The 12,332-nt window shown below is 39.5% G+C and overlaps 1 long non-coding RNA gene and 1 pseudogene across 1 annotated transcript in view; both read left to right on the top strand.

The window, feature by feature from the left end:
* LOC125617205 overlaps positions 1 to 11,646 on the top strand; it is a 21,842-nt gene extending 10,196 nt beyond the window's left edge. Inside the window, exons 3-4 of the long non-coding RNA XR_007348114.1 lie at positions 4,301 to 4,306; positions 10,955 to 11,646. This is a non-coding gene — a long non-coding RNA (uncharacterized LOC125617205). The remainder of the gene's footprint in view (positions 1 to 4,300; positions 4,307 to 10,954) is intronic.
* Positions 10,273 to 10,932, top strand: LOC107137341 (annotated as a pseudogene).
* Positions 11,647 to 12,332: the final 686 nt, after the last annotated feature.

The following is a 12,332-nucleotide window of genomic DNA, read 5'->3' as shown; positions in this document are numbered from 1 at the left end:
TTTGTGTGTGTGTGTGTGTTTATATAAGGGTTTTGGCACCACTGACATTTTGTACCAGATAATCTTTTGCTAAGAGCTGTACAATGTAGAATGTTTAACAGCCTTTGGACTCTACCCCCTAGTTTCAAGTAGCACCACCTACACCCAATAGTATCAGTCACAAATGTTTCCACACTTCCACTTCATTTATGTAAAATGCATGTGTGTGTGGACAAAGCTGGAAGGAAATTTGGAAAAATTTAAAAGAACATTTTAGCTAAGATGATAAAATTATTCTTTAAAGAAGTCTCCTTCTATTTTTTACAATAGTAATATTAAGTGAGTTAAAATAAAACCTGAGTACTGTTTTGATTCATGAACTCTTCTGAGGAGTTTTAATCTTTAAAGATTGCTACATGTTTTCATTATTAAAAATGATTTTTATCTTCCCACTATAATATCATCAAATTTTATTTAGATGATTGTAAAATCATTTTTTTAAAACCATAAAACCAAAAACTGGTATGTGATTCAGAGAGAGAAGAACAGAGTGACTCATTAATATTGGACATGATTCCCATTCTGCTGAATGCTTCTTGGAGCCTGCCCAAATTCAGAATTATCACCAATTCTGAAGGAAATTTTATGCAAGAAAATGAATTCATAATTTATTTCATCACTGATAACCAACACTAGATTTGAGTAAGCTAAATGTATGTTTGGCATCAATGAGAAAGTTACTTAAAACATTTGACAAGTCCCAATTCTATTTTTTAAAAAAAGTATTAAGGATTACAGCATGTAATATTTCCAGAACACAGTGTTCATTCTCTTCTCTAATGGATATGAGTACAAGAATCAGAACCTCAATTATGAACATGTGCTGAGTAATAGAAGTATGTAACATAGGAAAAAAAGAGAATGTAGGCTACTCTAACATTGTTGGAATGGGAAAGTATAAAACCATTGTTGACATATAACCTTTATGTTGCTTGCTCCATTCAAAAAGGTGAACTTGTTTTGCACGTCTGAATAATGTTATTCTGAGAAGCAAGTGACCCAGTGGGGCTGAACCTTGGCAGAGGGGCACGTGTGAATGGTTGACACACACTGTCTTCTGTTCTGGGGCACATATTTGAATCAATAAACAAGGACAGAGCTGTTTGATGTTTGACTTGAAGAGTTATGCCTAGAGGCATTAGGAATTTGTAGACTAAGGAGGAAAGGAAATGGGAGAAGATTATGAGCAGGAATCTGGAGACAGTGGAGAGGAAGTGTGGGGAGCAGGCTGTGCCCTGCCCGGAGTTACTCCATGATGTAAAGAACAGTAGTTTTCAGACTGCACCTGGCCCTGAGTTGTTCCATTTTATAAAGCAGTAGTTTTCCATAAGACATTCCATTTTGAGTGCAAGTGCGAAGGTAGATTGACTGTACACCTTGTCCAAGTAAAGAACCACACCTGCCTGGCAAAACCATAAGGCACAAACTGATAAATTAATTGTGCTAATAAAAATGACCACCTGTGAACTTATGGAATTAATCAGAAGCACATGAATGTGTGGCATATCAATCTCATAACAGAAAACCCAGGCCCATGAACTTATCAAACACAACAGACCACCAAATAAAGCCACTCCCTCATCTGAGACCCATAAAAGGAGGAGCACACTGAGACTAGACACAGAGGTGCACTGATTCTGTTACCTGGTCACTTGTCACAAGCTTGCCCAGGAAAATCACTGCAACAATGAACCTCTGATTTTCTGTTCTCTGGCTTCATGTTTCTCCACCCATGTCGACCACACACCAGGCCACTCCAATCTGACATCTCAAAGTGACATTCTGAAACTCCTGAGAGTCCAGACCCTGGTCTAGAATAAGTTCTGTGCTTTGACAGCTCTGTACTCTGAACAAGTTCTTCATCTTATCTGACCACCTGCAGTGACCCTGCATTTGGTGTCTGTTCTCTGTTTTTGCTCTCAGTTCAGGCTCCTGAGCCCCTGCAGCCACCCTAATCCTTTCATAGCCTTTCTGTTATCTCTCTCTCCCTTTCTTCCCCACCCACTCCACATATTTGTATAAAATGTGATGTGTGATTTGAGTGTGTAGATATTAGTAGTTAAGATTAAACTGGGCCTTTGGTTATCAAGTGACCGACTTGATCAGGTTCAGTGAAATGCAACCAATAAAAGAGGTATAGACTGTGAATATATTGTTATTCAATAAATTATAACATGTGGAAAGACGCAAACATGTTTGCTCCATGTTAATGGCATAGCTAGCTCATGGCTGGAAGACCTGGCCTATTACCCTTCCACCTCTATGCTAACCCCAACTAGTTTTGTTCTATGGACCCATTAAGTCTTGGAGAAAAGCAGTTAAAAGTTGAAGAAACTCATGCTTATGTTGTCAAACTCCTTGCAGACAGTGCTCTTTTGAGGCCCAGGTAGTTAAGGATGGAGAGGGCTGGGGGCATTAACTTCATTTCTGTATGGGCAGAGCAAAGCAAGTACAGCAAGAGCTGTGCAAGATGGAGAAGCAAAGTAGAAATTACGTGGTCAGAAATTACAGGGTCAGTGCCTGCATCAAACATGGTTGGAACAGGGGACTCCCACCTGGACACCTGACCACCACAGAACAGTAGCACACTTATTTTNATAATTATTTCATTCAGCAGGTTGCTCATTCCCTTGGTTTGAACCTCTATACCTTCCTCTATCCCGATGACTCTTAAGTTTCTGACCATTAATCTTTACTTGGCCAAATCTGACCTACTCTTTGAGGGTCAGTTCAAATATCCCTGCTGCCCCTCCACCAAATTTTCCAATTCCCTATTATTGAAAATTGAAAGTGATCTCTCCTCTGACACCTGCTGTAACAATAGTACTAGTTTCAGTGAGGATTTAAAGGTGAGGACCCATGGTCTGTCAATTCAGAGAGCCATCAGTAAATCCCCAGACAGTAGAGTCAGCCAGACGCCTCTCCCCTTTTAGAGGGAGACAGAACTGGCCCCCACGATACCAATCCAAGCCTCTCCCTCCAGTCAGCAGCTGGTATAGAGGATTGACAAAGAAAGGTGGACTGGTTTCCACAGAAGGGAAATTTACTTACATTCTTGAATCCAAAGAATGGGGTGCGGGATCTCAGGGAATTTAAGACAAAAGAGAAGTGTTTGCAAGAAGGGAGCTGTGCTCAAAAGGGTTGTTTGCTTAGCCCTCTGACCTGTTGCCCTGCCCTTGGGGTGTGGGGCAGGGAGAAGAGGATGGGAGGGAGATGGTGGGGTAAGGGATATACTACCAGGAGAGAAGGTCCAGTATGGGGCTCCTGGGGGTGTGGAAGATGGATCCATGAAACAATTTCTCATTTCTCCTTCCCCTCACCTCCCAGCAAACACCATTTTGCTTTCAGTTTTAGGTAGCATTTGCCCTTTAGTGATTGGCCTATTTCACTTGGCACATTGTTAATGTCCTCAAAGTTCATCCTTGACGTAGAATGTGTCAGAATTTCCTTCTTCAGCCATAAGCAGAACAATAGTCCACTGTGTGGATATACTGCATTTGGCTTATCCATTCACCTGTTGATGGACAACAGGGTTGCTTCCATCTCTAATTATGACTAGTGCTGCTATGAGAAGGAGGAATGTGCAAATATCTGTTCAGAATCCTCCTTTCAATTCTTTTGGATATATGCGCCTAAGTGGAACTGCGGGCCTTTCACAGGGTGCACTAGTTCAGTTATCAAACACTGCTGGGTGCCAGGCACTGTGATAGGGGATTAGCTCCACTCCCAACAAGTGCTGTCCTGCAGGGGAGGTAAAAATGATGGCAACTTCAATTTGATGAGTGTGCCCTTGGCAAATGGTTACCTCTGGTAAGTAAAAAGGCAAAGAAGGGTGCCTAGCCTGGCCCAAGGGAGGAGGTGTCTTGAGGCCATTTGGCACCTGGCCTGGTCTCCCCTTAGGACAGCCTGCCCTCTTCACCTTTTCAGATCCCAGTGGTCACCATCTAGAGTCTCCCAGAAGAGGGCGCATCATTGCAGAAAGAACACTGGAAACCAGGATCTTTTGCTTTGTTATTCCTCATTAACATGTTAATGGTTTGAAGGTGCAAAAATAATTCTAAATGACTCCCAATAAACTTTATTTCTCTTGGAAAACTAAAAAAAAAAAAACAATATACATGGTTCACAAATTTATTCTAAAATTAGATGCTAAAACCCAAGAGTTATTGTATTTAATAACTTTGTGTTTCATATGAACAGGTCACTGTTCTAAGCACTTTGCATGTTTTTAACTTAGACTCATAACAGTCCTATGTGGTAGGTGTTCGTATCCTTTTTTGCAAAGAGGGAAAATGAGGCATAGAGAGGTTAATAACTGGCCAGGGCCTTAGGATAAGAAGTATTAGAGCTGGAATTAAATCTCTAGAACCCACGCTGTTGGCCTCCAGTGGTTTTTTACATGCCAAGAAAGTTGTTCCACTTCAACCCACTTGATCAACCAGAATATTTGTTACAAAGGTCATTACCTCTAAGGCTTCAATTCTTCACTTGCACTTTCTGGGAAACTCAGACTTAGGTGTGCCATATAAGGCTTAGTGTCCTGGCCCTAGAAATATCTGTAGGGGCTCTTAAAGTCACAACTTAGCCTCGTTGCTAGATGCCGGGGAACCATACTTAATGGCTAACTTAAAAATTAAAAATAAATTTTAAAATCAATCAGTAGATACATAATAAACATAGAGGGAGAAACCTGACTCTAAGTGAGAAAAGGTTAAAACAAGACAAAATGTAACTGTAATAACCAATAAAATAAATCATCATAATAAATCATAACCATAATATAAAATAAACTTTAAATAGTATAACTCAGTCAAATCATACTCAAAATTAATAATTTCTTGATAATCTGCTAATACCGGAATTCAATTTTCTTTGTTATTTCAAAACTCTTTTTACAGTTGCCTTTGGTTTAGGTCTTTTCTAAGCCATAAAAGAATCACTTCATTTTAATTTTTGTACATTTTATTTGTTGAAGAAACTGGATCACTTGTCCAGTAGAATAACTAGGAAGACTAATAAAAATGGCTTTAGATTTCTTTGTGCTTCTTTTTGTCCCTAGGCTCTATCCCACTAGGGGTGTTCAGTTGAAATACTATATTTTAAAGTCACTTGAAATTATTCTTCTCACTGTGATTATGAAATCAACTTGATATAGTGTAAGCTTCGTTTGTCTCCATTTGATTTTTATTGAAGGGGGCTGCCTTTTGTAAATAAGATTTTGATTTTCCAGTACTCTAAAATATTCACATGGCTGAAAGTAAAAGCTATAAAAAAGATATAAGCAGAGAAATTTAACTTCCATATCTCTCTCCTTCTCCATTCAGTTGTCAACCTCTTCCTCATCATAGACCTAATTTTAAAAAAAAATTAGTTTAGTTTTACCCTCTGGTTGTTTATATGTATACATTCTCATATTCCTCCTTCCTTTCTAATAAAGATAGCATGCTATACTCTTCTGGCATATTTCTCACCTATCAGTCTACTCTGGGGACCATTCTTATTCTTTTTATAGCTGCACAGCAATTCATTGTGTGTATTCTCTATTATTTATTCAGTCAGTCCCCTACTGGTGAAAATTTGTTTCCAGTCTTTGCTATTACAGATAGTGCTGCAGAGAACGACCTTGAGCACATGTCATTTCACAATTCTGGTAGCTAAATTTGGGTTAAACTCCGAGAACTGTGGGTGTTGGATCAAAGGGAAAGGGCACATGTAGTTTTGCTAGACATTACAAAATCCTCCTCCACAGAAATTGTACCATTTTGAAATCTCATTGGCAATTTAGGAGAATGACTGTTTCCCAGAGTCTTGCCAATAGAGTATATTGTCAAGCTTTTGCATTTTTGCTTACGCAAAAGATAAGAATTGGTTTCTCAGCATACTTTAAATTTGAGACCCCTTACTGTGAGCAGTGGTGAAATTATTATCATTTGCTTTTCTTTTTCTGTGAAATGCTTCTTCATATATTTTTCTATTGGGTTATTGCAGCTTTTCTTCTGAGAAATTCTTTTTAGCCTTTGTCTGTGATACAATTTACAATTATTTCTCCCATATTTTGTCTGACTTTTGATCTTACTTGGGTGTTTTTATATTACCATGGAGCCAAATTTATTAATATTTTATTACTTTATTAGTTATAGTTAGGAATGATTTTGCTTCTCTTAGGTTATAAAATATTTCACTTTTTCTTATTATTTGTATGGTGTTATTTTTACATTTATATCTTCGATTTATTCGAAATTAGCATGTTTAGTGTGAGGAATGGATCTAATTTTTTCTTTTCCATATGGCCGTCCAATTGTAAAGCATATGAATTATGTCTCAATGGAGCTCCTATAAAAATATCTGTCTATCCATCTATAATCTCTCCATTTAAAAGTTTAGAAAGATCTATCCTAAATTTTAAACACTGGTTGACTCTAGATGGTGAAATTATGAAGTTTTTCTATATTCAGTTTTGTTGTTTTCCCCATATAAGCAGACGTGCCCTGTGAAGGCTGGACCATTTGTTTCTGAGAGCATGTAATGTAGATATGATATGATGAAGTCCCTCTGAAGATTTTTTTGTTTTTGTTTTTTGTTTTAAAGAAGATTGTCCATCATTCATACTTAGGAACTCAAACAGTAAGTGTTTGAGAATCTGCTGTGCTCTCTGAATCATGCTATGTGTTGGAATAAAAAAAAAAAAAAAGCACGGTCATCTGGGCAGACATCTAAAAGGTCAAGTCAACTAAACTTGAGGGGCGTGGATATTATGGAGAAAGTTAAGAGTGGTGGCAGATTAGGAAGGGGAAAATTAACAGAAAAGAGAGATCTTGATGAGCTGGTGACCTGAGAGGCTTCAGGGGGAATGTGTCTTTCAGTTAGTCCTTGAAGTATGAATAGGATTCATTTATTTATTAAATTTTTTAAATTAATTTTTTATTGGTACATTATGATTATACACAATAATGGGATCCATTATTCCATACTTGTACATGCACATAACATAATTTGATCAATTTCATTCCCTGGTACCTGTTCTTTCCCTCTGCCTGATTCCTTTCCTCTACTGGTCTCCCCTCTAATTTCATAACATCACCTCCTTCACAGTGTTTTTGGGGGGAGTACCAGGGATTGAACCCTGGGGCACTCAGCTACTGAGCCACATCCCTAGCCTTTTTTTATATTTTATTTAGAGACACGGTCTCACTGAGTTGCTTAGCGCCTCACCCGTTGCTAAGGCTGGCTTTGATCTCTTGATTCAATTACTAGTTTTTAATGGATTAAAAATCATACAGACCACCGATCTCAGGTTAAGTTAAAAAGCTTGTTGGCCACAGAGGGAAGATAACCCACCTTGGTTATGCTAACTGGCTCTATTAGCACTTTTTCTTTTTTTCCAATGTTGGGGATTGAACCTAAGGCTTTGAGCATGCTAATCTCACACTCTAATTCTGAGCCACACTCCCACCCTCTGCTCTTTTCACTAGACATACTAACATGAAGAGATAGTCATTTGTTAAAGCCAAAAGATAGTAAAACCTACTTTTCAACTCTTTCCCCAAACTAGCCCTAAAAACCCTCACTCTACTATAGCAAATAGAGGAAATAATGGACACTATTGCTACACACCTTCAAGTTATAGCATTTACCTTCAGGGGGTACACATTCTTTTTTTTTTTTTAATTTTTTCAATATTTATTTTTCAGTTTTCTGCAAACACAACATCTTTGTATGTGGTGCTGAGGATCAAACCCGGGCTGCACGCATGCCAGGCAAGCGCGCTACCACTTGAGCCACATCCCCAGCCCCGGGGGTACACATTCTTAAGTATCCCAGTCCCCCAAAAGAGAACGTAACTTGCCATGTTTGCTATTTTCGAAACTTCTATGGCAGTTAAGCCAACTAAATGATCTTATCCTGTCTTCCATTCCATATTCGTCCAATGAGCAAGCCATCATAATAGTCCTATCATTTCTGTAATATACATTATGCAAGTGTTGTAGTATATCATGAATTCAAACTGGATTCTTTATGTAATGTATAATCCTTTATGTAGAAATCCTAGGAGCTATAATTTTATCTTAGCATTTTACTTGCAAGCCTATTTATTAAAAGTTGAGAAACTTAAATTTTTACCTCATCAGCAAACAAATCACTCAATCTCTGCTGGTTAATTAGCAGAACGGAATGACTGAAAAACAGTCTCCAAAATAAATTAACACCTTCCCAATTTATTCAACTGGCTTTTCCACAAGAAGCCCTAACATTTGGAGTTCAAGCATTAAGCAAATATTATTAATGCTTTAATTTTATAAAATTAAGAGGATACCAAGAGTATTCATATGATCTTGAAGTTCATGTCTGCTAAATTTAAGAACACTATTTACTCCATGTTGAGAGCCACAGCCAAGTTGGAATGGCCCCTGGCATTTTCCCAGACGTAATGGTTGAGAGGCCAGCCATTAAGATGATGCTGGATTGAAACAGGTTGTGTATTCAATTGTATGACCCCTGCTGTCCGCCTCGGGCGCCCCTACTTTGGAGTTCTCATGGGATTCCTGGGGAGTTCACGTGTGTTGATGAAGTTCCAGTGGAGGGAGTTCCGGTTGGTGTGTTGGTGTGCCTAGGTGGGTGGCGTTCAGGAGTTGGGAAAATAAAGTTTGGTCCTGCTTGAGTGGCCCGTGATTTGTGCTCAGCCAGACTGCAGCAACTCCACAAGAATAAAATAACTGCAATAAATGGCATGAACCTCCATAATCAAGCTTGTGAATTTAAAACCTTGGGAGTTTTTGCTGTATAAAAAATAAGTACCAAAGATTCAAATTTGAAAGGTGTTTTATTTCTTGTACTTAAAATACTTACTCTTATACCCCTTCAAATATCAATTTACAAAGATCAATTCATCTTCAAGTCTTTCTTAAATATTTACTTTCCTCTTTAAATTTTGTTAACATACTATTTAAACACTCACAGAAACTGAATTATGAACAGCCAAACAATGTAAATCTTTCAAGTCTTTGTATTTTACAAACTTCCAACTAGAGTTGAAAAGATTGTCCATCAACATATCTAATATGCATTTACTTTAACAGTTTGACCAAGGTATTTCTTCTATAAGTTGAAGGGACCACCAAGGTTGGGCCAAACTCTCTTCAATTAGATGAATTACCATATTTTTGCAAGATGAAGCACTAGCTAGTGAACTTCTATCCAAGGAATGCCTACTTTATAAGTTTCCATAGCTAGAATGGTTAAAAAAAAAGAAAAAAAAAAAAAAAAACCCTCACAGGGGAAAACAATGTTTAAAAACAGGAGAAATAAGCCTCATTATATTCCACAGTACAGAATTAGTTCTAAAGTAAAACGAAAGCAACTCAACCTTTCCTAAGAAATTTAACAGCACTGCAATTAACAAAAACTAGAATTTATAACTCAGTCTACATATGTTAGTTTCTGCCTGGGTAATTTAAAACCTGCATTAAGTTCATTACTTAACTAAGGCTTCAGGTGTGGAAGGCATGTAGTTCAACTTTCATTAGTTTCAGACTAAGAAAACCCAGAGCAGTAATTAACTTCTTCAAGGTCACATAAATTGTATGCTGACTCCTGACCCTCCTCAAGCCCTAGCTCAGTGCTATTTCCACTACTCCACCCAATTTAATATTATTCGCTTAACGCTTTATGTTTTCAAAAACAAATTTTTATAAACTGACTTAAGTGAGGGCTGGGGATGTGGCTCAAGCGGTAGCGCGCTCGCCTGCCATGCATGCGGCCTGGGTTGGATCCTCAGCACCACATACAAACAAAGATGTTGTGTCTGCCGAAAATTAAAAGGTAAATGTTAAAATTCTCTCTCTCTCTCTCTCTCTAAAAAAAATTAAAAAAAAAAGAAAAAAAGAAAATAAACTGACTTAAGTGTATTCCAAGACACTTAAAGACATTTTATGGCGCTGCACAAAAACCCAACCAAGACTTTTGGCAAAAGAGATATACTGATTAAATATACCTAAATATCCGTTACAACATTCCTATTTCCAACTTTCACAAGAGTTGATTTTGAACGAAAACTTCCTGAGAAGAATTTCCTTTTTTCACACTACAAAGTTATACTCTGAATATTTCAAATAGCTAGGTGCAAAATCAAAAAAAAAGAAAAAAGAAGAAAAAAAGCTAAGGAAACGTTCTCAGAGGAAGAAGTTCCTTTTTAAAATGTGGTGCAGTTAACTCTGCGCGGATCCACCCTTCGCAATGCATCCCTTGATGCGTACTCTGCTCCTGATCTTCCTGGGCTTGCTTCTTGGGGGCCCTGCGGCCCCAGGCGCGCACAGTCCTAAACCGCGCCGCCACCCCCCCCCACAGCTTGGTAGCTTTTCCTGGGATAACTGTGATGAAGGAAAGGACCCTGCTGTGATCAAAAGCCTGATGTTGGAACCTGACCCCATTGTCGTTCCTGGGAATGTGACTGTCAGTGTCGAGGGCAAGACCAGTGTTCCCCTCACTTCTTCGCCTCAGAAGGTAGAATTAACGGTGGAGAAGGAAGTGGCTGGCTTCTGGGTCAAGATTCCATGTGTGGAGCGGCTTGGCAGCTGAACCTGTGGAGACCTCTGTGGTATGCTTAACATTGTAATTTCCCCTGGGGAGCCCTGCCCAGAGCCCCTGCACACCTATGGACTTCCCTGTCACTGTCCTTTCAAGGAAGGCACCTACTTGCTGCCCAAGAGTGATTTCACAGTGCCTGACCTGGAGCTTCCCAGCTGGCTCAGCACCGGGAACTATGGCATCCAGAGCATCCTGAGCAGTGGCGGTAAGTGTCTGGGCTGTATCAAGATCTCTGCATCTCTAAAGGGCAAATAAAGTGGCAGCAGCCACAGCAGAATGAAGGGATAGAAGGAAGGCCTTTGTCTTCCTTCGTCTAATTTCCAAGGCCCAGTTCTGACTCTCTGCTGTCTTAAAGCCCTTTTATGTGATGATTCCGCTGCCCTCACTGAATATCCTTATGTGCCACTTACATTTCAAGCTGGGACAAGCAGCTCTGAACTAAGGGAGCGTGAGTGAGGCAGTTCCCAAGAGCCCAGGATGTCTGTGGGCTAGCCACATCATTCTCCTCCCCATCCAGATAACTTTCTAAGAGCGTCTTTTATTTCCAACGAAAGGAAATCAACATGTTTGGGGACTTTAATTCAGACTGACCCAGTCTTGGCCTCCAGAAGTACCTTTTTAACTTTCTCTTTCTTTTTGTCACTAACTGAAAAGCAGAGTTCAGGGTATTAACATTTTTCATCCTACTCCAGGCCCCTCCTATAGTAAAGGGGCTGAAGTAGTTGATCTCCATCTGTTCCTCCATTAACTTTTGTAATTAATTTTGGATTCTTTTCTAGGTTTGCCTGACACTGGGGCACAGTGTATCCTGGAGAGGCAGGGTGTATGTGGTTGAGGTTTCCTTGCAAGAGTTATTTTAGGAATGCTGTAGTTGTTTACAATCAGTCACCAATTCTGGTGGCTTCAGGGCCAAGCAAGAGACATCCGTGAGCAAGAAAGGAGCACTAGAAACATGCTGCTTCCAGGTGTGACCTTTGGATAAAGATAATACATGCCATGGATACAATAAGCATTCCTCATACTGTACAAAATAAATAAATAAATAACTACACTGATACAAGGCAGCTGAGCTCCAGTCTGCAGTTGGAGATATGATATAATGGAGGATGTACTTCAGTCCATAAGGGGCAATTGCAGTCTAGCCAGTGAGTGCCATATAAAAATGTTCTGGGTCTAGAAATGCCAGATAGTCACATTTTTTCCCCCTAGAGAGGCCAAAAATGCAGATTTTAAAATATGAAATTTTACAATTTTTATGTATTGGCAACTACTTATTCTTTTTTATACACTGTTGGGGCCAAATGTACTTGTCTGGGGAAATCTGGCCCATGGATGGCCAGTTTGCAACCTCCAAGATAAGACTGTCAAGACAACTCTACTAGCACCATTTTCCCCTCATAGGGCCAAATCCATAGTGGCTGGCCCCAAGGAGATATGCCAGTGCTGGAAGAGGTCTAGGTGGCCTCTCAGCAGTGACCTGCATGGGTCTTGAGGCTACCTGCTCCAGCACTGGAGCCCCTTCAGATGAGGGACTGATGCTGAAGAAATGGCCACTCCAGCAGCTGCCTTGTGCAGCAGAGATCTGATGAAGAGAAGGTGGATTTTAGGTCAGGCTGCCTGGATTTGTCCACTACCCTGTTGTGCTGTGATAGCTTTCTGAACCATGGACAGCCCCACATGCCAGGCTTATTTGAAGCCTGAATTGGCAA

The sequence above is a fragment of the Marmota marmota genome, unplaced genomic scaffold (genome assembly GCF_001458135.2).
Source record: "Marmota marmota marmota unplaced genomic scaffold, marMar, whole genome shotgun sequence".
Taxonomy (NCBI): domain Eukaryota; kingdom Metazoa; phylum Chordata; class Mammalia; order Rodentia; family Sciuridae; genus Marmota; species Marmota marmota.
The sequence above is the reverse complement of the archived record's forward strand: the minus strand, read 5'-3'. Positions and strand labels throughout refer to the sequence as shown.